Here is a 24369-nt window from a genome sequence, read left to right on the forward strand (position 1 = left end):
GTAGAGTCTGTGTAAGCCTCTTGTGGGAACAAACTTTATTTCTTTTCCTGCTCACTAGAGTGACCTATGCAACCTGCTGCCTTGATCCCCTCTTGACTCTTGAGATTGGTGATGTCAGGGAAGATGGGTGTTTTTCACTATCAGCTGCTCTGGGAACACACCCAAAAGACCACACTCTCACCTTCCTGGATGTCCTGTTGTTTGGGGAAAAAGGCAGAAGTAAGAGCTTTCTCTGAAGTTTTGCAGCTGCTTTTTCTCTGGCCCTGGTGGAGAAGTTTGGTCCAGTAGGCTGCCATTGCTCTTGAGACATGAAATGACTAGTGGTGGGCACAGAGCTTTTGTGTGTGAAGAAGCACAGCCAAGGCCGCCTGCCATCAGATGGCACAGCGTGTCTGTTGTCGCTGAATGAAATTTTGGCAGCGCAGACCTTGCGCAAACGAATGGCTGTCATCTGTGAAGTCTCATGACCCTCAGTTCCTGCCACTAGTGGTGAGCTGATATGGGGTGAGCAATTCCAGTCTGGGCGTAGTTATGATCAGGGTTTCCAAGGCTATGTTCCAAACCTTTTACCTCCATGTAGTGGGAGCTATCAACAAGATATCCTGGGTCTTTGCCCTCTGTGGATCCCCAAGCAGTGTGAGCAGTATTGATTCCAGCCCGGTGCCTGGCTCCAGACCACCATTAGGTAAACAGTGGAGGCAGTCCTGCCAGCTTTGGACCGCGGAAAGGTATTTCCGGGCCATGGCCTTATGTCTTGCATTAGAGGTGGAATGTGCTGCCTGGTTCTGCCTGCACAAAAGGTGAGGCACAAATATTTCCTATGCCCTCTGAATCACAGGTGGCTGCTGTGGACACTGAGGATGTGGGTGAACCTTTTCTGAGGCTGTAATTTCAGCCTCCACATCCGCTTCAAAAAGTTGTAGCACCCAGCATGACACTCATTTAGGACACTTGTCACAGAGGAAAACCACCATGACCAGTGGCTGGAAGCAGCCAAAGTGGAATGGGGGAACAAAACTATGTGCCATGACTTACTAGTGTGTGAACATGTCTGTGCTGAATAAAAAGCAAGAGATTCCTGATGCCACTCTGGATCTGCTTAGCCTGCCCTCCCCATGTTTGCACACCTGTGCATGCACATGTGTGTGCACTCTGTTCCTGGTGGCACTCAAATCAATCATCCCTTTTTGTCCCTTTTGATTAGTCTTGACAGCATTTTTGCTGGGCCTCCAACCCTTTGGGGCTTCCCCATGTCCAGGTTTGTGCCTGTGACTGCTGTCACATTCCTTTGAGGAGACCTCATCTGTCAGTGTGATTTGCCATTCAGAGGAAGGGGAACTGGTCTTGAAGGGCAGCCTCTCTCTGCTTTGCTGGTGTGAGGAAGGGGAAGGCAAGTTTGGTAAGATCAGTATTAGCTGCTGCACCTCAAGAGAAGAGGTTGGTGAGGGAAGGCAGTGGTGCCTAGAGTTTTCAGGATGAGGGTAGTCAAGGAATGTGACAAATTATACAGGTGTCCCATATCCCAAGTGTGCCTTTGGGGGATTAGGCCAGGATTTTTTTTTTTATAAACGTTAACCAGAAGGGCAGAGACCTCTTCTAGAGGTGCGATAAGAGAAGAAGTCTTGTCAGTCATGACTATGTGAAGCCTGTTGTTCTACTGTGTCTTCTTGGCCCAACTTACATACTTGGGTAGAAGGTCTGTGGCTTGGGGGGGGATGTGTCAGCTGTCACGGGGGCTGACAGCCTTCCCCTCGTGCCTGCACTGCTGTACCCGCTGGTGTCTGTGGTTATGAGGTGAGGACTCTGGATGGAGATGAAGGACTTTGCAGGAGCTGCTGACTTGTCAGGCTCTCTTCCCATCTGGCATTGAGCTGAACCAAAACCCTTTGTTGGGCCTGCTGTGAGTCCTTGTGCCAGCCCAGGGTCTCCATCCTCTCTTCTCTCCTCCTCCCCTCTTAAGTACCCCCTCAGACTAGAGGTGCTACAGTGGGTTGGCCTGCCCCTGCCTGGGTTTGATGAATAGGGGCTGTCTTTGCCTCTGAGACCTCCTCTACATCAGAGGACCTTATGGAGGAGAGAAAAACAAGCTGTTTGGTCCTTGCTGTAGCGATATAATGCAGGGCTCCGGCTAATTTCCCCAGGCCTGTAAAGACAGATTTCTGCAGTGTAGTGAGATCAGCAGAAGGAGATGGAGATCCTCCTGTAAGGAACGGGTGAAGTTGAGCTCTGAATACGATATCCTGCCATGCATGGTAATTATCTCTTTGCTATGGCCAGTGCTGTAGTACAGGAATCTGTCCCGTGACCTGCTCAAATTTGCAGCAGGGGAAGGTAGAGAAACATGGGGAGCACAGGGAGAAGGGGAGAGGCAGAGGGCGAAAAGGAATGAAAAGGGCTCCCCCAAAAATGTTGATCCCTTAGGGGTTTTTTTGCTGGCCTGCACTGAAGGGAGAGCTATTTGGGAATATCTGGTGGCCTTTGAGGGCATCCCATCAGTAGCTGTTGTGAATCTGCCCTATGCCACACAACAGCCCACTTGGATCAAGGGGTGATCTGGGCTTGCGTGCTTTGGGGTTGTGCCAGTATGCTGGAGAAGGAGGGGGCCATATTCAGGGCCTTTTGTGGGCTGCGTTAGCAGGATATGCTGTGTGCAGGCATGCTTGGTCAGCAGGACTGAGCAAGGCTGTTTGTACAGGGCAAGGAGTGGAGAGATGCTTTCAGTTTGGCTGCTTGCTACGCTATGAGCAAACGGCAATCTTCGGCCCCTGTGGAACTGCTTTTAAAGGCATGACAGCCTTCCCAGTCAGGCGTCTGGTGGTGTTTGACTCTCTGCAGACCCAAGACCAGTGTGCTGCAATTCAGCTTGAAGGCTCGTATGCACACATCCTTCTTCCCTAGCAATGGGTATAGAAAAGCAATGCACTTACCTGGGTTGGAATCAGAGGTGTTAATGCAGGAGGTTGCTGGTGTTAGCTATGGGGGAGAATGGACAAAGGGAAGTGTCTGTTCCCTGAACATTGATGTTCCCTCATGGGAGTTTTGTGCAGCATCTGGGAATGAGAAGCATAGAGATTGTGCTGTCTTGCAGCATCTCCTGTGTGATGACCCCGGCCCCAATTTGTGTTACCAGCAGGGTTTAGAGTCATACTCTGTGTGGATCTTCTGATTTGGTTTCATCCAAAGGGAATCTGGCTTGTGGTCCAAGCTGCAGAAGCAATAGGGCATTCCCTTCAAAAGCAGGCCAGTGCTGTGGATTAATGTGTAGGTCAATTGTGTCTGCGGCTTCCCTGGTGCCTTTGATGTTGGCTGTGGGTAGGACACAGTGGTGTTCTTGCTGGACTTCCCTTGTTGCTTTTTCCAGCAGCAGAGGCAGGTGCTGGAGGTCTTGTTGCAGTCTTAATTCCTCTGAAAGAAGCTATTTTTGTAGCTCATGTGCTCTTAATTGCAGCATGGCTGTCCTGGGAGTGACCTCCCAAGTTGGTTTTTTGGATGTGTCCTTGTGAATCTTGTCTTTGTGGCCCATGTTAAGGAGCCAGCTTGTATCTGCAGGGTGTCTGTGTGGGTCTGCTCAGAGAAGAGCATCAGGCAGCTCTAGTGCTGAGAAGGGTATGTGAGCAACTCTCTGTCTGTAGTTACAAATGGGTTATACCTACCTCCATATTGTCCATTACGTGCGCAGGTTATATGTGGTCAGTTTGACATCCGAGTACTAGCAAAAGCCACAAAACAGCTTAAGTTGAGCATTAAATAATATAGCAGAAGGGGAGATTGCCAGAGGCAAAACCCAGTTCATTCATAATGCATGTTACTGGACAACCTTTCCTTGACGTGCTTATTCTGGAATTTAATCCAGTTTGAAAAAGGGATTATCCAATTCACAAAAGGTAGACAAATTGTCTTAAAAAAAAAAAAAAATTGGCATGTCAGCTGAATGGCTTTTAATCCAGGAAATAATACATTTGATATGCTGTCCCTTCTCCCACAGATGTACTTCTCTTAAGCAAACCCTAACTTTGTTTTGGTTAGAGTATGTATTTTTTTTTGTTTGTTTTTAATAAACAGAGAGGATCTGCAGCATTCGATTTCTGCCTTTCTAAGGTTTTGGATGTTTCTGTTGCCTTGCTTTGGGGCACTTTACAAATGATAAAGAAAGAACTTTTCGGTAGTAGGGGAAAAGCTGGCAACAGTGAGAGAATTTCCTTTTTTTTTTTTTTTATGTATTTTGTGTGGCTACGAGGAGAGGATTCTTGAATTCAAGGTACCTATTTCCATGTCTTTAGTTTTCTATAGAAGACTAAAATGAGACCACAGCTGGATGGGAAACATTTTAATCAGTAGAAAACCAGTTCAAAACTGTGTAGGACAGCTAGGCGGGTTTGCTCAGTTGAAAGCCTTCAGAGCAGCTTGTTTTAAAATTGCATAATATTAACCTGAAGTCTTGCTGCCTTCCATAGTGCAATAGTGATGCAGTGCAAGGTCTTCAAAGATAAATATACAAGGGTCAGTCGATGGAGGTAATTAAGGCATATATATTTGTAACTTGGAAAGCCTATGATTATTTGAAAATCCATTCTTTTACCTTGTGGCAAGTTGCAGACTCCAGTGATTTGCACTTTATGAAAGTAGTAAGAACCTGCCACTGACCAAACTTAGTCATTTGATATCAGCGTGTGTGCTGAGACGTTCCTGGTATGGTTTTGTACGCTGGAGTCACTCAACTGTCTGATGTTTACCCTGGGATCAGAGAGCTGACGGATGTGTAGGTAGTGCCAGTTGGAAAAATACTTGGTGGGGTATGGCTGAGTGCTAAGACGTGTCTGTCTTGTAGGTAGGGAATATCTGCAAGGAAGACCAAGTCCTTCAAGGTCAGAGGAGACGGTTTCAAGTTTACATACAGAGGTAAGTATTTTACCAGTATCTTCCCACACACTCTCCCTTTTGCTGTTTTGACGACTGTGTTGAGAGATCTAGCATAATTCAAAAATCTAAAATAACTGTGAGCAGGTAATGGTATCTTTCTAGAGAAAGAAATTCAAATACTGTTACCTTCAAAATACAAGTTATCTTCCAGTTTTTGTGGATGTAAGACCCTATCTTAAACTACTTTATTTTCTCTTTCCTTTTTAATGAAAGATTGCTTCAACCAGGAGAAGCTTCCTTGACACAGTTCTGCTTTTCCTGTCTATCTGACGTATCTCTTCCCGCACAAATAACCCACACCTTTGATAATATGTATCCTGGCCTTGAAAATAAATGTTCAGATAATTTGCATAAGATCAGAGGCACAAGGTTATTACGGTAAACACATTGGAGGTAGCGGGGCAGGAGTTTTCACGTCAAGAAGGTGACAGCTATAAGGAAAGAGAATAACGAAGAGATAAGTAGTCTTTCATTGCCTGAATATTTGTATGACCTGAGCTGATGCTGTTGCTGCTGACTTGAGGTTTTGTTGAAGTATAGTGTGTCCTGGGGTTGGGGATGGTGGGTTTGTTTTGTATTCTAACAGCTAACCCACAAAGTGTCTTTGAGTTTTTTTGAGGGTTAGACAACTAGAAATACTTCAAGGTGGCAGTTTTTAAACATAAGGCTGAAGCATTGCATCTAAGCAGAATGACAAAAAGATTACGCTGAAGAGTTTGCTTTTTGGGTTGGTTTATTTGTTTGGGTTTTTAAGCACCTCTTTGAAACTGAGGAAACATTCTGTGTACACTCCTAACCCTTACGCTTGTATGGTTGGTTGAACGGGTGGTGTGATGTACTTGTTGCAGCGCTCATATAGCTGAGATTCATAAAGCAGACTTTGCAGTAGAATATATTTTCTGGTAATGCTTCATCAGAGATCATGCTTTTTTTTTTTTTTAGATAGACATAAAGGAATAAATATAGAACAATTCAGGTGCTAAAAATAACCACTTGCATTGACGTCTACTTTTTTTTTCCTTTAAAAGAGACCTTTTGGATATTTAGCAAGATGCTTCATATCTGTTCAGAATCATTTTGGCTGCAGTGATTTCGAGGGAGAGAAGTCAGCTGATCTTAGAAAATATCTTATCTTGGTTTGGTTTAAGAGTGCAGTGTGGGAATAGAGCAGATGCCGAGGAAGAGACTCGATGTGGGTAACGGCATGAGAAGTTGGTTTAATTACTGCAGCTGTAGAAGCTGGGCATTTGCAATCTCAGAGATTAGAAGACTGCTCAGCTCTTGTGTTTATGGGGGGGAAAAAAAGAGAAAAGAAGATACTAAATACCTCAATCAAACCCTAAGATATATAATGGAGCTCAAAGAAAAGATGGTCCCTTGTTAGGAAACCTGCTTGCATGTGGTGCTTTCAGTTACAATCCAGGGTATAGTAATTCTGGCATCCTTCTAAGTGCGAGATGAGGGAATGAATAATCTTCCAAAAAATCTTAGAAACAGATTTTTGTAGCGAGAGAATGATTTACTTGAAATGGATTTCGAAGTAATTACCAATTTGCAGATGATCTGCTGTGGACATGATTCCTTGCACGTAGTTGGCCACTTGATTGCGTTCTGAATAGTCCTTTGAGATCTGCGTTGCGAGACTGAAGTGGTGAATCAGTTAACACGTTTAAATCAGTTTAAGATTTGACTATTACTTCAGTGCCCTGTCATGTAGAACTTCGAAATTTAATAATTTGGTGCCACACTCCTTTATTTACAAATTCTACACGGGTTTTGGTACCTAGAAACATTGAGATCAAGCAAATGTGTGCTACCCACGGCCTGGGGCTGTCAAAAGTGAGTTGTGTGATGCATGGGGAGGGAAGGGGTCAGGGCTTTTTGGCGTCTCACAAGTTGTGCAGCGTCAGGCAGCTGCTGGTTTACAGCGGGCAGAGCAGACCGTTCCTGCAGCCCACCGGGCGTTTCAGGGCCATGACAAATGCCCCCTCCCAGCCCTAGCCGTCCCTGCTCCATCAGTGAGCCAAGCGCACATCACTTTGCCTTCCTGGTGAAGTTGCTGTGACTGCTTCTCCCTTTGAACTTAATAACAGGTCAGATGTAAATAGCAGTTTAGACATAAAAATAGCTGGCACCTGCTTGAGTTGAGCTGGCCAGGGGTGAGCTGGGGCCTTGCTGCTGCCCATGCCAGCCCTGGGGCTGGCCTGAGCCAGAGAGGTCTGGTGAGGTTTTCTGCGCCTGTTACAGGTGGAGAAGCCCCAGCCGTGGGGAGGAGCGTGGACAACCCCTTGGCAGGGTTATTGGCTGTGCTCCTGCAAGATTAATAAAACACCCATGCTGTCTCACCCTTTGATCACAAGTTTTTTCTGTCTTCTCAGCTGTGTGCTCTTCTATTTGACTTGTGTTTTTTCCTCTGCTTTTAACCTCTAATGTAGCAATTTACTCTCTTGCTGTGTTTGACCAAGACCAAGCTAGGACAATGTAAAGATAATGCATCCTCTTAGGAATTACATTGTTATTTTAGATTACAGTTAGTTCAAGCTTCATCAGGCTTCTGGAAATCTATTATTTAGGTATGTTTCTGATTAATTAAAAATGCTATTAAGATGGTATTAAGAAACTTTCCTTGTGTAAACAAGGGAAAAAAAGAAATTAGTTCAAAGGTCCAGTGCCCGGGTTCTCCTGGAGAAGATAAGCTAGGCCTTCTCTGCCTTGGCCGTTAGCTCTGTTGAAGATTGCGTGGTGTTTTTTCTATTTTATTATTTTATTGTTAGCCAATGTACCTGGAAAGGGGGACGCATATCTCTAGTAAGAGTAAGAATATAAATAATTTTTTAGAGATCCTGAAGAGCTTATGCATCCAAAATTATCACCATGTTCACTGCAAAATGGCTTCACCTGTTACAAAGAAGAATGTTTGGTTTTTTTTTTTCTTGGGATATGGGTGTATTTAACTGTTCTTTCCTTGTTTGTGCTACTGAAGGAGATATGATAGCAAATGCGGCTAGTGTCGGTGTTGCCTGTTCAGATCTTATCTGCAGCAGTTCAGAATTTTAAAGCTTTCTTTAAAAGGCTTTTACTTTCTTAATGCAGAATGCTAAGGATTTTGGGCAGGGAGTAAACTTCTAATTAGTTCAAGTGCTTTATAATAAATTTCACTTCTAAAATGCTGTTCACGTTTGTTAAAGTTCTTAATTAGATTGCTGTTCTAGATCCTTTTAATTTCACTTGTATTTGAATTATGAGTAGTGAATATACAGAAATTTGTGTACTTGGTTTAGTCTGACCAGTGGGAGTAAAATAACTACTGAGGAGGAGGAGGATCCCTCAGCCACAAATACCTGCCACGCAGGTTTGTGCCCAGTGCTAGGATGTGGCTGTCTCCTGAGGTTTGCTGATGCTGGCACTGGTAGCAGTACTTTGCAAACAACTTGGAAGCTTGAAGGACATCCAGCATCAAGGCCGAGAATGAGGTAGACAACGGCAAGGTAGGTGAGGGACAGTGGTGGAGAATATTTTTAGCCAAGCCTGCTTGACTCATGACCCTGGTGGCAGGCTCTTGCTAAAAGGGACTTAATGTGGACAGGGAAGTGTGTGTGGGGGTGAGCTCAAGGAGGTGACGTGACTCTGGTGTGCTGGGCAGGTACAGGTTGCTGGGAGTTTCAATGCTGATGTGACTAACGCTTCACCTACAGGTTTTCATTTTGGAAACTTACAGATTCGAGGCTGGTAAAGGAAGGGTATTTCTGCCAAAGACTTGCTGCTGTTCTCAAATCCCACGAGGTAACTCCTTCCTATTAACTTTATCTGTGAATTCCTAAGAATATGATTAATTTGGAGTACCTGGAAAGTCTGCTTGTGGAGGATCAGAGCATGAAAGTTAATGATCAATTGCTTCTTGCTAGTGGGTAACTACGAAGAATTGTGTTTTGGGATTTTTTCTTTTCCTGACTGAAGGCTGTTTAAACACGTACAGCTCTAAAAGCTAACTGTAAATCTATTGCACACCAAAGAAAACATCAGAGCAATGGGAGAAGAGCTTGTGCAGCCCCAGCTACGCGATGGAGGCTTCCCCCAGAGTACAGTGCGGGGACCCTCAGCCCCAGGGTTTGGGGCAGGGCACAAAATGAAGGTGGCGGAAGACCATCTTAGTGAAAGGAATGTGCCATTATGGAGGTCAGACTGAGGAAATCAGTGGAGGGTCTTTGCAACTCTTTTTTTTTTTCTCTCTCTCTCTCTCTTTTTTTTTTTTTTTTTTTTTTTTAAGACTTGAAAAGTGAAAGGAGCAAAATTAGGAAATCCTATCCCTTACCCTGCAGGTCATTCCTGTGTATGTTTTCCACACTCACTCCGCTGTGTCTCTAGTATTTAGGTGCTGAATAGGTGCCTGAGCCTACTCAAGTGCCCCTCTTGTATGCTGTATTTATTTAGGCCTTTAATCAAGGGTAAGTCAGCAAAACCTTAGAGGTAACTAGTCTATAAGAAATTGCAGATAAATAATTAGATTTCTTGGGAGTAATCCTGTCTGGACTGCAACTGGGGTAACATTTCCTGGGACAGGGCAGACTTACCTTGGTTCAAAGATGTTCTGCCCTAGTTGTTTAGGGCAGCTGTGTCTTTCCCAGCTTACGTCATTTCATATGGCCATTTTTTTCTTTCCTGTATGTCACACTTGAAGCTAGGAGTGAGACGAAAGCTTTCCAACTGAGCACTATAGTGCTATACAAACATCTGAGTTAACTTGCTGAGGATTTACCCTGTTTCTGGTCTCAACTATCAGAATTATATACTCTTTAACCAGGAATAACTGAACCTCTTCAACTCAGATCAGGATTGTCTAGCAAATCTTGCTGCAATCATCTGGGACATTGCTTGCTCCTCCAGATGTTACCAACCATTGGCACTGCGGAAAGGACCATGTGCAGGTGCTTCAGCCCCAGCAGTTCACACATGGAAAATTCTGGAGGGGTTTGCTGCCTTTCAAAAACAAACAAACAAACAAAAACACAACAAAAAACCCCAACCAACCGCTTCATCGGGGGTTTAAACTAACAAATTGAGTTGTGAAGGTGCAGGCTATGAAGGTGTTCCAGTTATGAAGCAGTGATCCCTAGCAGAAGGCTGGGATGGACAAGAGGGGGCAGTAATGTTTTAGGCTGCCACAGCTGAACCTGCCGGAGAATGTTTTATGTATCAGAGCCCTGGCTCCACAGAAGGCTATGGACAGGGTTAAATGTAACTGGTCTTCTGCTGGTGGTGAAGTTCTCTCTCAACAAGTGAACAGAGAACTGTGCAGAGTTATGAGGCCACAGATAAATTCGTCCACTTCATTCTTGCTTATCTGTTCCCCCTCTTATGGAGAGAAGGGGGGGGGTCTGAAGAATTTGGTTTCAAGTCACAATGGAAAATTAAATGTTTTGTTTGCTGCAGAAGTCTAATTTCCATCTTGAAAAGGGAGAGAGTCTGTCTGTCATTGGTCCATCTGGTCAGTAGTCTGGTTTATAGTGGATGCCTTACAAAAGGATTTACAGTCAACACATGACTGGTATTTGCTCTGTCATATACTCCTAATTTCCATTTCATTAATAATTACAGTTCTTCTCTTTTCAATCTACTTACGCCACATCTTAACAGCCATGGCAAGAAGGTTCACAGTTCAGTTATGCTTGGGGCGGGGGGCAAACTTCTGATTGTTGTAAACCCGTCATAATTTATTGACGCTCTCCTAGTTTTTCTTACTATGAGCAAAGACTTCTTTTTTCTGAAAGCATTTTCAGAGTCAATCATTTACAATTATCATTTGGGAAACATTTAATTTTTAGGGGCACTCTCTTTCTAAGAGACGATGGTCGCAGTAGTAGAATGGTGGCAGAAAATAATTTCCTGAAGCCATTCTGTTAATATCATCTGTATGATTCCATAAGACATGGAGAGAGATTTGCCATGAAACCAGTTTTACCATCTAGGAGGAAAGTTAACTTGTGCTTAAAAACACGTTATCAAGTTTCCGCCCTGGCCTCCCTCCTGACTGCCATTCCTCCATCAACATTGGGATGTTATTGTATGTGATACGGAAGATGGTCTTTAGGGAATGGACCGAGCTGTGGGTCAAGCAAATAATCAGAAGATTCAAAGATATTGATACTTCCTACGGTGAGGAAGAGAACTGACCACGAAATGGTTTCAGTAGTTTTAATTATTAAAGAAAAAAAAAAAAGAGGAGAAATAAAAAAGAGAAAAAGGAATGAAATGTTCCCCTTGTGAGATGATGCTGAAGACAGAGTTGTATGTGTTCACTTTTGAGTCTTGTATGTCCTAAATGTTAGAGCACTGAGAATATTTTCAAAGCTGTAGTATCGAAGTAACTAATGGAAACATGGTTTTAGAGGTTATCATATTGAATTCAATGCAAGGTACCATGCAAGAGAGAAATTGCATAAGTGTTGAAGTGCGTGCATGTGCATTTATATTTAATTGGGGAACTTTTTTTGAAATGGAAAAAATATGAGTGTACTTAAATGTGACTCTTATCCTCAATGTACTGCCTAAATATGTTAGTTCAATCTTAGAAGACATCAGAAAAGCAATTTGATACAACTTGCAGTTTCTGGGTTTTTTTTGTTTTATTTTTTAAAGTGGGGAAGATGAGGATCCTAAATAGGAAGAGCTTCTCTCTTTCTCTTTAGGGCTCAAGTACCTCTTATGCAGGCACCAGTACAATAAACAGCATCAGACCAAAACTTACTTTCAAATCCTGTTGTCTTGCATAACACTGCTTCGCCTCAATATTGAACCAGCAATTATTCTCCTACCAGTTTCAGTGTTTCATTCTGGGAACTTTGGCCTCTGTTTTATCAGTGTCCTGGTTCCGGTGGGGATAGGGTTAACTTTTCCTGGTATTCCATGCCATGTGAGCCACGCCCACCCTGAGCTGCCGGGGGAGGGGGCAGGAGGTTGCTGCTTAAAAGCGGGCTGGGGCGTCCCGGGTCCGGCCGGTCGGGGAGCGGCGGGGAGCGGCGGTTCCGTAATCGCGTTTGTATATTCCCCTGTCCGTGTTGTTGTTGTTTGCCTGTTCCCTTTGCTGTTCTGTTAAACTGCCTTTGTCCCAACCCAAGAGTCTTGCCTTTTCTTATGATCCTTCCTGTATTAGGAAGGCACGTGCGAGCGGCACGTGGTTCTTTGTTGCCATCTGAGGCTAAACCACGACAATCAGTTACAGTAAAAATGTCCACGTGAGAGACACTATACACAGGCGGTGAAAAGGCAAAGATCCCTTTGATAGGCCATGAAGGCAGTGTTCAAGAATTGCTTCAAGAGGAGCGAACGTGCTTGTTCCCAGGAGCAGCTTGGCTTGAGCGATGCAATTTGTTGAACTGTGGCATGCTCTGCTGCATTGGTTCTACAGATCTCTTTCTTGTGGGATATTGGGAAGTTGGATGAGATACTGTTCATGGCTCGCCGAGCTTTTTTAATGCACGCTTTTTATTGCCATAGTTGCGTGTAAGGATTTTAATGTAAACAAAAAGGCTAACATTATTATTTTAAATTAGGGGACATTTCTTTGCCTTTTAGGTATGCAGGAAGATAACCATAACTATTTACAGTTTCCCCCATAAATCAGCTTTTTATTTTATTCCCCCCTGTAGCTCACACACCACGTGCGACCTTCCTCTACCAGCACTGAGAACTGAAGCAGCTGCTTTTGGCGGTAGTTTTATAGGGCCCTTCAATGAATGTTTAGATGGGACAGCTACAAAAATGGTTGGAGTTGTAGAAAGCAGGTAGTGTGTCATAATGTCCTCCTCATAACAAGGTCCTCCTTAAGCACGTAGGTTTATTGTCACCAAAAGTTTCTGCTGGAGTTTTGCTGTTTTCTGATAGGCTCCAGGCTAAACCTACTTCTGACCAGTTGATACCTGTTTATTCTGGTATCAGCAGCCTTTTTTGGCTCAAATGGCTTATTTCCCTTCCTAGTGGTTATCTTTACTGTCTTACAGGGAGGAATTCCATCCCCCGTAAATGCCCCTGGATCCCTCTGCTGTGCCGGTCTCCGTGCTCGCTGTCAGTGCTGGAAATCCTCCTTCAGCCTCCCATGTTTCTTGTGCATCCTTTTTGAACAGGGGTAGCCTCTCTTGTGAGGTGTTCCGGATGGGATTTTAGCAGTGCCACTTATGTACTTCCCTGTACTTCCTATCTCTGTTGGAAATGTGGCTCTGGATATATCCTGGGGTTGCATGTGCGTTTTTCACAGCAGTATCTCAGCGGTGACTCACAGCCATTTTGTGCTAGGATGGGCGAGCGCCTCCAGGCTCTTCTGCTCCAGGCACTGATCATCCTCCAGTGTCTACCTGTTTGTTTATTTTATATATGTGATTGTGCATTGTATATTAGTGACTTTCATCCCAGTCACACAGCTCCCGTCTTTAAGGTGATGGTGCCTGTTGTATAACAACTCAGTACACTTTCATGTTCAAATTGCTTCCCAACTTTGTCATCAGCTGCCGTAATTACTTTTTTTTTGTATGCAAGCCAGCCATTAATCAGTTAAAAATGAAGCAGAAGACTGATTGTTGGGTTTTGCATAGTGTTTTCATTAGTAACTTCCGAGGTGTCCGCAGCTTTTTCTTCCTGTGCTGTCTGTCATCATCTCTTCTGGGCAGGATCTTTACTGCTGTCACAGTTTCTCTACTGGTCTCCAACTTTTCATGTTTAATGTGATACCACATGGAAAAGTATTAAGTAATGTTTGTTGAAAATCCAGATAGCTGAGATTTACTTACATTTATTTTTGAGTAAACTCCCTATAGCAAACCCGTTGTGTCCTGATCTCTTTGTAGCTTCACATCCTTATTCCTCTTTGTCAGTCTTTGCTGAAATCTTACGTGGTTTTGATGAGTTCTGTAGCCTTTCTTCTATGCGGCGAGTCAAAGCGGATCATGCAAGTACTGACACTAAAGTGAAATGAGTCTACATCTTCCACATTTATAGAGGTAGTTCTCTATTGGTTTGAATGTAGTTGACTTTTAATTGTGTTGAACAATTGCATGTGTTGTGTTTGTTGGACAATTTTGAAGACAAAGAGTTGCAAAAAGTGGTGTACATTTTTAAAATGCTTGCCTGGTCATATGTTTTCTTTTCTCTAATGGCAGCGGTGGAAGATGATACTCTTTGTTCCAAAAAACAACAAATGTGTTTTGACATAAAACCGGCCTTGAGCAATGTGCCAGCCCAGACAGACCGGCAGCTAGTGATGCATACAGATGTAAAGCTGAGCTAGATGGGTAGTAGCTAGCTGAATGGCTAACTGGTGTTTTCCTGGTATGGTTTGGTTTCAGCAACACGGTTACACAAATTTGTCTGAAGTACGTTGGAATTGAGCAGTTTTCAAATGGTATGATATCCAGGGTAAATGTGTATTTACGGTATGAACCTACGTGCCTGGTCTGTCTTTCTGTTCCTCTGGTAACACCATCGCAGAAGTCTTTGTTAAGTGTCTGAACAATTCAGTACTGGCTACATCCCGTGGCAGATACCTGCTGGGCATCTAATAGACACATACATTTTCCTGTAGACCTTACATCCTGGTTAAAATAAGTTAAATGAGGCGATTTGTGTGAGAAGGGCATATTTTTGTTCTTACGGCTTTAAACTTTACTAAAGGTAGTGGTAGGTTAAAGAAATGTTTTATATTAGCTATTGAGATACATCTGACTTCTTGGGCAGGTGTTTGAAGAATATTGTTTTCTTCAGTTTTTTTATTTTAAAGGAAAAAAAAAAGCTTTGCAGTCTGGTAAATCTTAGTTTCTTTGGGAGTTTTCTTTTTTTGAAGTTTGGGTTGTAGATTTCTGCATGAAACTTCCATGGCATAAGGTTTGTGAAATTAGATAACACACTTTAAACAAGCCACCTCTGGGTAAAGTACATCTCTAATTACTGTGACTAAATTACGTGGAAAGTGAGCTTGTGTCTGAAGTAAATCTCCAGTTCAGTAATCTAAAATTAAATAATGATTAACTTAATTGCTTCAGGATCATAAAAACCACTCTTAATAAAATATAGGGATTAAGTGTGTGTTTTGAGAGTGCATAATTGCTTCTGCTTCATTTTCAATGACTTCTATCAAGACAAGGTTTGTAGGTAAAAGAAATACCTATTGTTATGCTGATTAGTGAAGCTAGGAAAACTAGGCTTGTCCTTGAGTATGCAAACCCTTTCTCTGTTCTGAGTAGAAGCTGCAATTTCATTACTAAATATAAGTTGAGAACACTTGCTTTCAATTTCATAGATAAGTTCCAGTTAGACCATCTGAAAGCAATAGTAGTTGTATTTGTGGAGCGGAGTGTAGTATTAGTACATGGGAAGAAGGATTAAGTAGGGCTTTTTTCCCCAAAGAAAAGAGAAAGATGGGTAATTTTAATAAGAAGACTTTGAGTTAAAGTATTTGTGGCCTGGGTTGGCAGCTGCATGTTGTTTGCATTGTATTTTGCTTCTAAACAAAATATTTTTACCTTCATTTATTGAAGAATGTCTTTTTTGCTTATAGGCAAATGAGAAAGCAAATCTCTTGAAACATAAACAGTGGTACTTCCCTGGAGGGAGGAGATGGGGATTCTCCTGTTGTTCTGAGTGTTGCCAGGTGCCAGAAGTGGTCCCCAGTGGTGGTAAGAAAGAAATCTTCCCCCACATTTCTGTATTTCCGTTTTGTCTGTAGCAATAAGATGCTTTTAGAAAAAAATGGGGGTACAAATCCTGTTCTTTTCATAGAGCTGTATGAATTGCTGGGAGAGGCGTCAGAAGTCTCCCACTCTGAGAATTTTAATTTAGGGACAGAACTAACGCTTCGGCCTGTTGCTTCTGTAGTGTTTGCTTCTGCTCTCTCGCATATGCTCTATCTGTTGGTAATCATTGCAGCAAAGACTTAACCACAAATAAACCTCCAGAGGACTCTAGAAATACTTAACTGTTGCCTCCCCCCTTAAATGTAGAAGGGGAACTGTGTCCTTACAATGCTTTAAGGACCTCCTTTGCAGAGTTCTTAAAAATCTCGTGAATGCTGACTCTGGGGTCATCTTTGGCTTCCTTTAATCCAAACATCTTTAAACGTTGTCCAGTAACCAGATATAGAAATGTTAAGTTATAGCAGCAAACTTCCTTCTTGCCTTTTTTTTGTAGTCTCTCCTGCAAACAGTGACAGTAAAAGTGGAAAGCTGATGAGACCCCACTGACACAACAGCAGTAGGAAAGGTTTTTCCAGGACAGCATCTTAAAACCCCAGAGTGGTTAGTGTCAGATGTTGACATTTTAATGATGATCTCTGATATCCTGCCCCTTCATGGGCTATTAGTAGCTTTTTTTTTATAGGAAAGTAATTTAATGTTGCTGATTTTGCAAAGACCCAGAGTGTTCCTTTCGTATTCTGTAACCTTTCAAGGTCTATTATAGGACAAGTAGTGTCCCAAAAAACTTTGATTTCTGTAAGATATTTCTCAAAGTTCTGATTCACAGGGCAGTACGTAATAGATCAGCCACAGTCTGCGTTCAGGGCATGTATTCTGACCCCACGCAAAGTTACATACCTTCTGAAGATGTACATTTTCCTGCTATAGAGGAAGCTAAAGCATTTATCCCAGGTCATATTAGGGGAGCAAATACCCACTCTCTGCGAGCCCCAAATATTCTTGGATCAAAATTTTACCCCCAAAAATCAGTTATTGCAGGAGAATCTGGTTAATACTGACCATCTGCATCTTTGGTGGGTGGAGGGAAATCCAACAGGTTGATTCATGAAAGTAGCGTTGTTACAGTGTCGTGGTGACCAGCTACTTCAAAACCGGTTCTGCAAAATGCTTTTGCCTGGGCTCACTGCCATTGGTGTTAGAGCAATGCCCCAGAAATACACTGAAGTCCGTTTTTATGCGTTTGCTGTTTTGTAGCATATTTTTCAGCTTACATGGCTGCAATTTTTGCTTTTCTTCTTTGTGTGTGAGGCCTGAAAAGGCCATCAATGTGTGTTACTGACAAGCTAAAATATGCTTGGGGGGCAGGATTTTTTGAATTGTGCACAGCTCTTGAATTTTCAAGCTCTGCTTCTGTTTGGAGAAAAGGGAACTTGGGCTTCTCGTACCCAGCCCTGCAGGCGGCCAAGCCTAGTGCATGTGCCCCCTCCTGTAGTGTGTGCCTGGGTGTCTTATCTCATGTCGCTAGAACCTGCAAGGAGAAATAATCTGGAAATGAAATACTCTGAATGAAGTGGATGGCCGTGCTGGAAGCTGCATGGGTTGAATAATTCCATGAATAATTCCTTCAGCCTTCACCCTCTTGATTGTTAAGATAAATCCTGAGCGGGTCAACGGATATTAATATGGATTAGAGAAATAGTACTGAGAGCTTTTCAGCGTCCCAGTGGATGCTTCTTCTGTGGAACAAATCTCCATTTCATGAACCAAAGCACAACTGGTACTAACAGGCACACAGTCAAGGAAAGGAGATGAGGGACTGAATTATGGGAAGGCCAAATGATGATAGCATTTGCCATAGCAGCTGTCCCCTCCTGTTGGGGTTTATGCGTGGGCAGAGGCCCTATAGGTATCATCTGTTGCTATTGTCCTTATTGTGTGTCTTCACAAGGGGATTTCTCTTTTTCAGACTTGCCAGTATTAAAATTTGTAACAATTGCTGGTATTTTCAATTTTCATATAAACTTAGTTGGGGGCCACCTAGAGGGGAATTAAAAAAAAAAAAAAATCTTTGCAAAGCACCTGTGGACATAAAGATCCAGCAGGCTAGACCAAAAAGCAGTTCACAAAAGCAGTCATGGCAATCACAATTTCAAGATTTTTCTATAGTTCATGCAAGGAGAAGTGTACAGTACATGGGGAAAACCAGTTACATTCTGTGCTTTCATATTTAATTTACCAATGTGGAGGCTGTGGGAATAGGCTATTTCAAAGCCTGTAAGGCAGAGGCCTCTTCGCTGGCAGACTGGTGTTCTGAAAAGCTGCTACCCGAGGTATGATGCTCACCATTAGTCTGGTGCAGTGTGGTTTTTAAGGTAAGAGTCAATTTTGCACAACATGCAGAAGTAATGTTCTCTCCTATCAGTTTTTAATAGATAGCGCACTGAGTCGTGACACTATGAAAATGAGAAAGGACTAGTTTTTCTTGGTAGTCTAGAAACACTCGAGAATGTCTGGGTGTGTTAGGTGCGTTATAGGATGGAGCACTCTCCTGCAAGGTGGAAAGCGTGGTTCTGAACTTCTTCAGGACGGGGCGAATATTGTTTCCATGTCCTTGACTTACTTTAGTATATCTCCTCTAACTATTCAGCTGTGTATAAGAGGCAGGCACCAGGAGATCAGCTCTCCTTGTTATTTTTATTTGGAAGAAGCAAGCATGACATCGGTGTTCCGTGAAGCGCTTGGTCCTCTCGATCTTTGAAAACATTGAAAACACTTGAACGTGCCCCAGAAAGCTTAGGGAAAGAGCAGCCTTGTCGTAGGATGCAGGCTATGCTCGTGCCTGGGACCCAGCGTTGTTCAGTCCAGCCAAGGTGGTCGCTGTGCCCCGGCACAGGGACCACTTGTAGCCGGGGGGATCAGCCAGTACAAATCAAGGACCAAGGACCTATAAACTGGATCTCCTAGGGATGTTTATTTTGAGAAGAAAAAAAAAAATCCAAACTGAAAGCGCTTTATAAGAAGCTATAATGGCATTTACTCTTAACTCCTTTATAATTGTTTTGAAAATGTCAGTGTTGCCATGGGAGCAATTGTTTTCACATGCTTTTTAAATTGTGAAGGCCACACATTCAGGACCTTTGACAGTATTTTCTAAAGCAGCACAAAGTACAGATGGGAATACGAATGCTGTCACAGCATGTGATTCGGGGTAGTATTATGCCTTCCTCCAAGACTAGTTTTCTATCAAGGGTTCATTTGCCCAATCTCTGCACCTGTGTCTCCTTAAGAGAGCCTCCCTTTCCAACTTAGAATCATAGAATTGTCTAGGTTGGACGGGGCCTTTCAGATGGTTGAGTCCAACCATCAACCTATTGTGGTATTCAAGTTTAATGGGACAAGTAGCCTGATGCACATGAGTGGCTTGACCTGAGACCGAGGAGATCACACAACCAAATACATTTGTGGTTTAAAACAGCTGGCAAACAAAGGACACCCCTCTAAAACCAGAACAAGCCTCGCTTCTGCCATTATGTAAGGAGAACAACAGCGAGAAGGAAGCTCAGTTCGGTGTGAGCAGGTGATGCAGCTGCTGGACTGTTGTGGCAACTGCTGGTGCCGTACTGTGGTGGAAAACAGGTATGTGTGTCGGAGCCAGATGGGTGAACAGCAGCCGGCTATGAGTGTGGGCTGCTCATCCCACACCACAGGGCCTGGCTGCAGCAGCTTGTTTTGCAGGTCCCTTCTGCATGACTGTCAGGGCAGATTCACCTTGCCCTGGATTTGTGAGCTTTTGCTTGGTTCAGTCAGAAATCATCTGGGTACTTCAGATCTGTATTGCAAGATGGGAGCAAAAGCCCTAAGCGTCTCCTCGTGTAGTTCTTTTTCCTGTACTGACGGTATAGCGATGCCACTTGTTATAGTGCGCACCAGAAGGAAAACATCTTCACCGTTCATAAACATGATCTTCACCGTTCATAAACATGGGCCAGTGTAGTGCTGGGATATTTGTAACATAAACTTACAGCCCAGTTGCAGGTGTTACTGTGTTAAGGCTCTTTGTCCCTGTGTGCCTACCACTACCAGTTTCTCAGCTTTGCTAGGTTAACTGTTCCCTAAGCGAGTCTACAGAAATTATCTATTGGCTAAAAAGTTCTAAACAAAAATATTTTTAAAAACCAAACATTTTAGCTTAAGATATATCTTGTTGGTACAGACCTGGGATGAGTAATAACTGTAAAAGCAGTTATACAAGCAAACCTCAAGACGTGCTGACCTTAAGCATGAGTTAAGAGTAAGCCTTTAGCCGTGCTTGGGAGTAATGGGTAAGCTCCCGGTCGCCTGGAAGTAATGAACTTAGTTACAGAAAAATACTTCTTATTAATGCAGTGAGGTTTCAATTATTATAGGTATTTCCAAAATCTGGCTTACTATAGTTAAGGTAAAAGAAATTTAAATAGAATGAATCAAAAGAAGTAATTCATGTTTAATGGGCTTAAAAGTGAACAGCACTGACTACAGACTCAAGAAGCAATTATACATTGCTGAGTAAATACCGTGAAGATTCTTGTTATGTGTCTTGATTGGAGAAATATTGAATCTTTTAGATTAGTTCTGGTAATTAGACCAGTCTGCTTGTTTGTTTATTTTAAACGAAGCTAGCCTGGTTTGCTAGACTCATTGTCTATAAATGTGGTCTATATTAACACATTGCATTGAACTGCAGACAGTCTTTAATATCCTTGAATATCTTATTTTTTTGGCATATAATTGTAGATGAGCTAAGGGTTATTCTGGCAGATAAAAATGAATCATAAGAGCACAAATACTGCTTCTCAAACCATTGCTCTGCCTGGCTGAGGAGCTTTTGAAGAGCAGTGCCAAGCTAGCAGCGGTGACATCCAGAATTCAAATATGGCACACAGGCTCTTTTGGATATGGGGCTTTGCAACAATCTTTGCAACACCTCTCTTTACTAATTGGCTTCTAACTTTTCAAATGATGGGGAGCAGTTTTTGACTTGGCAGTCCAACTATTCTGAAACGCTGCGAGCTCCAAGAGAAATGGGTGCCCACTTTTATACTATAATTTCACATTTCTTTCACAGCTTTTTTCTGTTACCTGGCACAGTTACACAACCTCTGCTTCAGTGATCTTGTGCATCTCTGACGGAACTGGAAATGATGCAGTGGGATGTACAGAGATGTAGAAATTTCCATGCAGGCAGATGCCCACCTGGCTCGAGTTAAGTCACTGAGAAGTATCCCACAGTTAGATTAGTATCAGTACTGTGGCACCTGTAGGACTGAGAAGGTGCTCACAGGGTCAGAATTATTTTAATGTTCTTTTGTCTAGGTCCAGTCAGAGCCAGTTTACATGAGACCATGATAAAAAGAGCAGAGAGCCTCTGAAAACTCCCGTGCTTTTGCTGTCAGTTGTGGAGCAGCACTCATACAAAGTAGCTGTCTGAATTTTGCTGGCGCAAGGCAGGCATGCGTTTCTAATGGGCCGGTCATTTCCAGGATCCCTACAGCCTTCACTCTAAGGATATTTAGGTCACCTCCCTCTCAAACGTTGTGTTAAAAGGTTACTGTTCAGAAGAAGCTGAACAAGTGAAACTGAATCGCAACAACGCTAGCCAGTCCTGGATTTCTGATCTTTGTTGGCAGCATCTTTCAAAGACTGCATGTTACCACACAAGGGTCCCCTGCTGTGCAGAATTCAAAATGGTTTGAATTAACTATATATACTCAAGAGGCTTATTTAGCAATAGGATGCCAAGCTACGAGGAGATGGAAGATCTCAAGAACTGGGGAGAGCGCTAGATCTTTCTTTCCAGGTCTTTCTCTCTCATGGATTTTAAAATAGATGGGCTGTTTGTAGAGCGGCTGCCCTTCAGTTTCACGGATGAACGGCCAACAAGAGCCTCAACTGTAACAGCACGCAGGCTTCCCACTTCCAAGTTAATTTTTTGAATGACTGGGATACTGTATTTATAAAGTGTTCTGGTTGTAATTTACAAAGATTTCACTATGTGCCCAAGCACATATTCATGCGCATGGAGTTCAGCTTTGTGTTCAAAATGTGATCTTCAAATTTGTGTAGTAGAGAAGGGCTTTTTCATTTTATGGTGGTTTGTTTGGGATATTTTTTTCTTCTTGTTCAGAGTGGAGGGTTTTTTTCCATTTACACTGAAAAGATTGTGTGCTGTGTGGTTGCTGCCAGTATTGGTATTCAGGCCAGAAGGAGCTGGTATAATCTTGTCTGAAAACACAGAACAAAAAACTTTGTCCAGCAGGTATTTGTTTTTGCTATCAGTCTGCTTGATAGCAGTCTGCCCTGTCTTTTTAGAAAAGTCCTTGCTTTTGTGTGTATGCAAAAAGAGATCTGACCACAAGGATAATTACGAATTCAGACTGATAACAGCCTTGCGAAATATTTGTCAGTGAAATAACCCAAAAGAAGTATAGCCATTGTGTTTGGGTAGGAACACGCTGCTGACGGCAGCTGAGGTGGCAGGAAAGAGGATAAAAGTTGGATCCCATACAAGGAAGAAGGGGGTGATGTGGGCCCCTGCCCTGCTGTACTGCTCTGCCTTTCTTGCTTTCTTACCCTCTGGGTGGTGAACAGGAGGCTGCACACAGCACTGTATGAAGCAGCGTTGCACTGAACATCCACCACCTCCTTCCTCCGCAGGATCAAGCTCCCTGGTGCAATTCAGGCTGACAGTTCGGCTCATGTGAACTGACTGAGGATCTGTCTGTGTTGTGTACCTGTTGGTTTTCCAAGCCACATCTTTCACCTATTACTCCTTTCTGACTGCAAAACAGTGGGGTTTTGTCTTAAGCTGCCTCGGTGAGTGTCAGTCACCCAGCAGAACACCTACCACTTTGGAATTTAGTATTTTTACTTCTCTCTCTCTGTCCCCTCTGTGACAGAGATCTTCCAAACCCAGATACTTCAGAACAGTGGCTTTCATCTTCCCTCCCCCTCCACATGGCCTCCACCTCCCTCCCAGGTCAAACCCTGCAAGATTTGCTGGTGGAAGCACAGACTTCCTATAAAGAACTGTCTAGAGGAGGTATCCATGTGACAAATGTCAGTCTGGTGACAGTAGGCTGGTTGGTCTTTCTCACTTGTCACAGATCCGTCAAGAAGGCTGGGGACCATAAAGTTACAATTGAGTGGCATATATTCTGATTCTGAGCTATCTTTTAGAGCAGCCTTTCTCCCTCGGTGGTAAGCTGTGAGCAGTTTGCAGTTTTGAGGTACGTTTGTAGGGTGAAATAATGTGAATGCTCTTCTGGGGAATTTCTGGATTTAGTATAGCAGAGCACTTGCGGGGGAAAACTTTTGCCACTGTCTGTCCTTGGTTTTGCAGCTGTGATTCTTACAGCGTGTGGATAGCTCAGGTGTCACCTGGGGCCTTCGCTTTATGTGTTATTCATTTACTGATTTATTTAATAATAATAAATAATTATATTTATTTAAGCTTTTCCATCCTGGCAGTTCAGATTGTGGTAGCAAACGCTGGAGCAGAAGCATGAGGCATAAGCAAGCGAAGCCGATGTGCCGAGTCTTGTATCTCCTGGCCTCCTCCTGGGAGGAGGGAGGTGGGGGGTTTGCTACCAGACAGCCCCCAGACCCTGCCTGCTCCTCACGCTTCACTTGCACCACTGATCACACGTTACCGTGGATGCAATCACAGAATAAATCATATTGCTCCTCCTTTGCAGAAGGTAGTGTTTTATACCGAAAACATAAAGCAGCTCAGCAGTTCTCAAAAGACAGACTTTCATTTTCTTCCCAATTAGCATGCAGTACGTCAGAGAAAAGCTTTGAACTTGGGTAGGGGCTTGTAGGCATGCGTATGGTGTTTGCTGAGACTTCATTTAGCAGCAGCCAGAAGCTTCTCCTTGTTCAGCCACAGCACGTTTGCATGTTGACAGATATCTCCTGTTGGCTCTCTTTGTTTCTGATGTTTGAGGGTGGATTTTTTTTTTTGCATAATTTTCCATACAGAAAGCAAAGTATATCGGTCTTCTTATAACACTTATCTCAGATGATCACAGATGAGTCTTTCTTGTTTATCCTTTATTTTGCATCCCGGATTTAACAAGTAAGGAAACTGTGCCACAAAGCATTTTCCAGATTCACACAATGCATCTAGAAGGAGTCGGGTTCCTGGGTTTCACAGGCTGGTGCGTAGATGCGCTTACACTCCTGAAATTTCTTTCGTAGTTTATTTTTATGTGAATACAAAGGATGAATTCCCACTTCCCTTGAAAATTCAACCACTTGGAGTGAAGTGTTTTGTGTAGTCTTAGAGATGAGTAGACACTACTGAGGTTTTTCTTAATCATCAGAGACTAAGATTGGCAACATTGTATAATTACATAACATTGATCTATTTTATACAATACAAGAGGCCTATTACTCAATAATTTTGTGCTAATAGGGCTTCTGTTAGATAACTCCTTTTCTGTTTGTTATGTAAGGGCTGGTATTATGGAATCAGTGTTTGAATACCAGCACTATAGTTTTAGAATTGCTTTTATAATAGAAATACCAAGTAAGCCTTGCTCCAAATGTAGGCAATTATTGCAATATCCTAATTTTTTTATTTTTTTTTCCAAATGAGGCCTCTTGATAATTACTACTTTGGTTTTTGTTTTTATTTACAAAATCCTGAGGCTGTCCTGTGCCCAGCCATATTCCTTTCTGTGCATTTTCTGTAATAAATATATATTCTGCACTGGAAATGCATTGATCA

At 42.9% G+C, this 24369-nt stretch overlaps 1 protein-coding gene across 8 annotated transcripts in view; it reads left to right on the forward strand.

Annotated features, from left to right (window-relative positions):
• The window catches only part of AGPAT3 (1-acylglycerol-3-phosphate O-acyltransferase 3), a 94342-nt gene that overhangs the window by 28011 nt on the left and 41962 nt on the right, over window positions 1-24369 (forward strand). For 2 of the 8 annotated variants that reach the window (XM_074603136.1, XM_074603098.1), the window contains exon 2: window positions 4829-4899. The exons of 3 other annotated variants lie outside the window; for them this stretch is intronic. The gene's annotated coding sequence lies outside the window, so the exon portion shown is untranslated. Of the gene's footprint in view, window positions 1-4828; window positions 4900-15463; window positions 15582-24369 lie in introns of all 8 variants that reach the window. 3 more of the 8 variants (XM_074603125.1, XM_074603110.1, XM_074603102.1) reach the window with 2 other exon arrangements.

This window comes from Larus michahellis, chromosome 1 (genome assembly GCF_964199755.1).
Source record: "Larus michahellis chromosome 1, bLarMic1.1, whole genome shotgun sequence".
Classification (NCBI taxonomy): Eukaryota; Metazoa; Chordata; class Aves; order Charadriiformes; family Laridae; genus Larus; species Larus michahellis.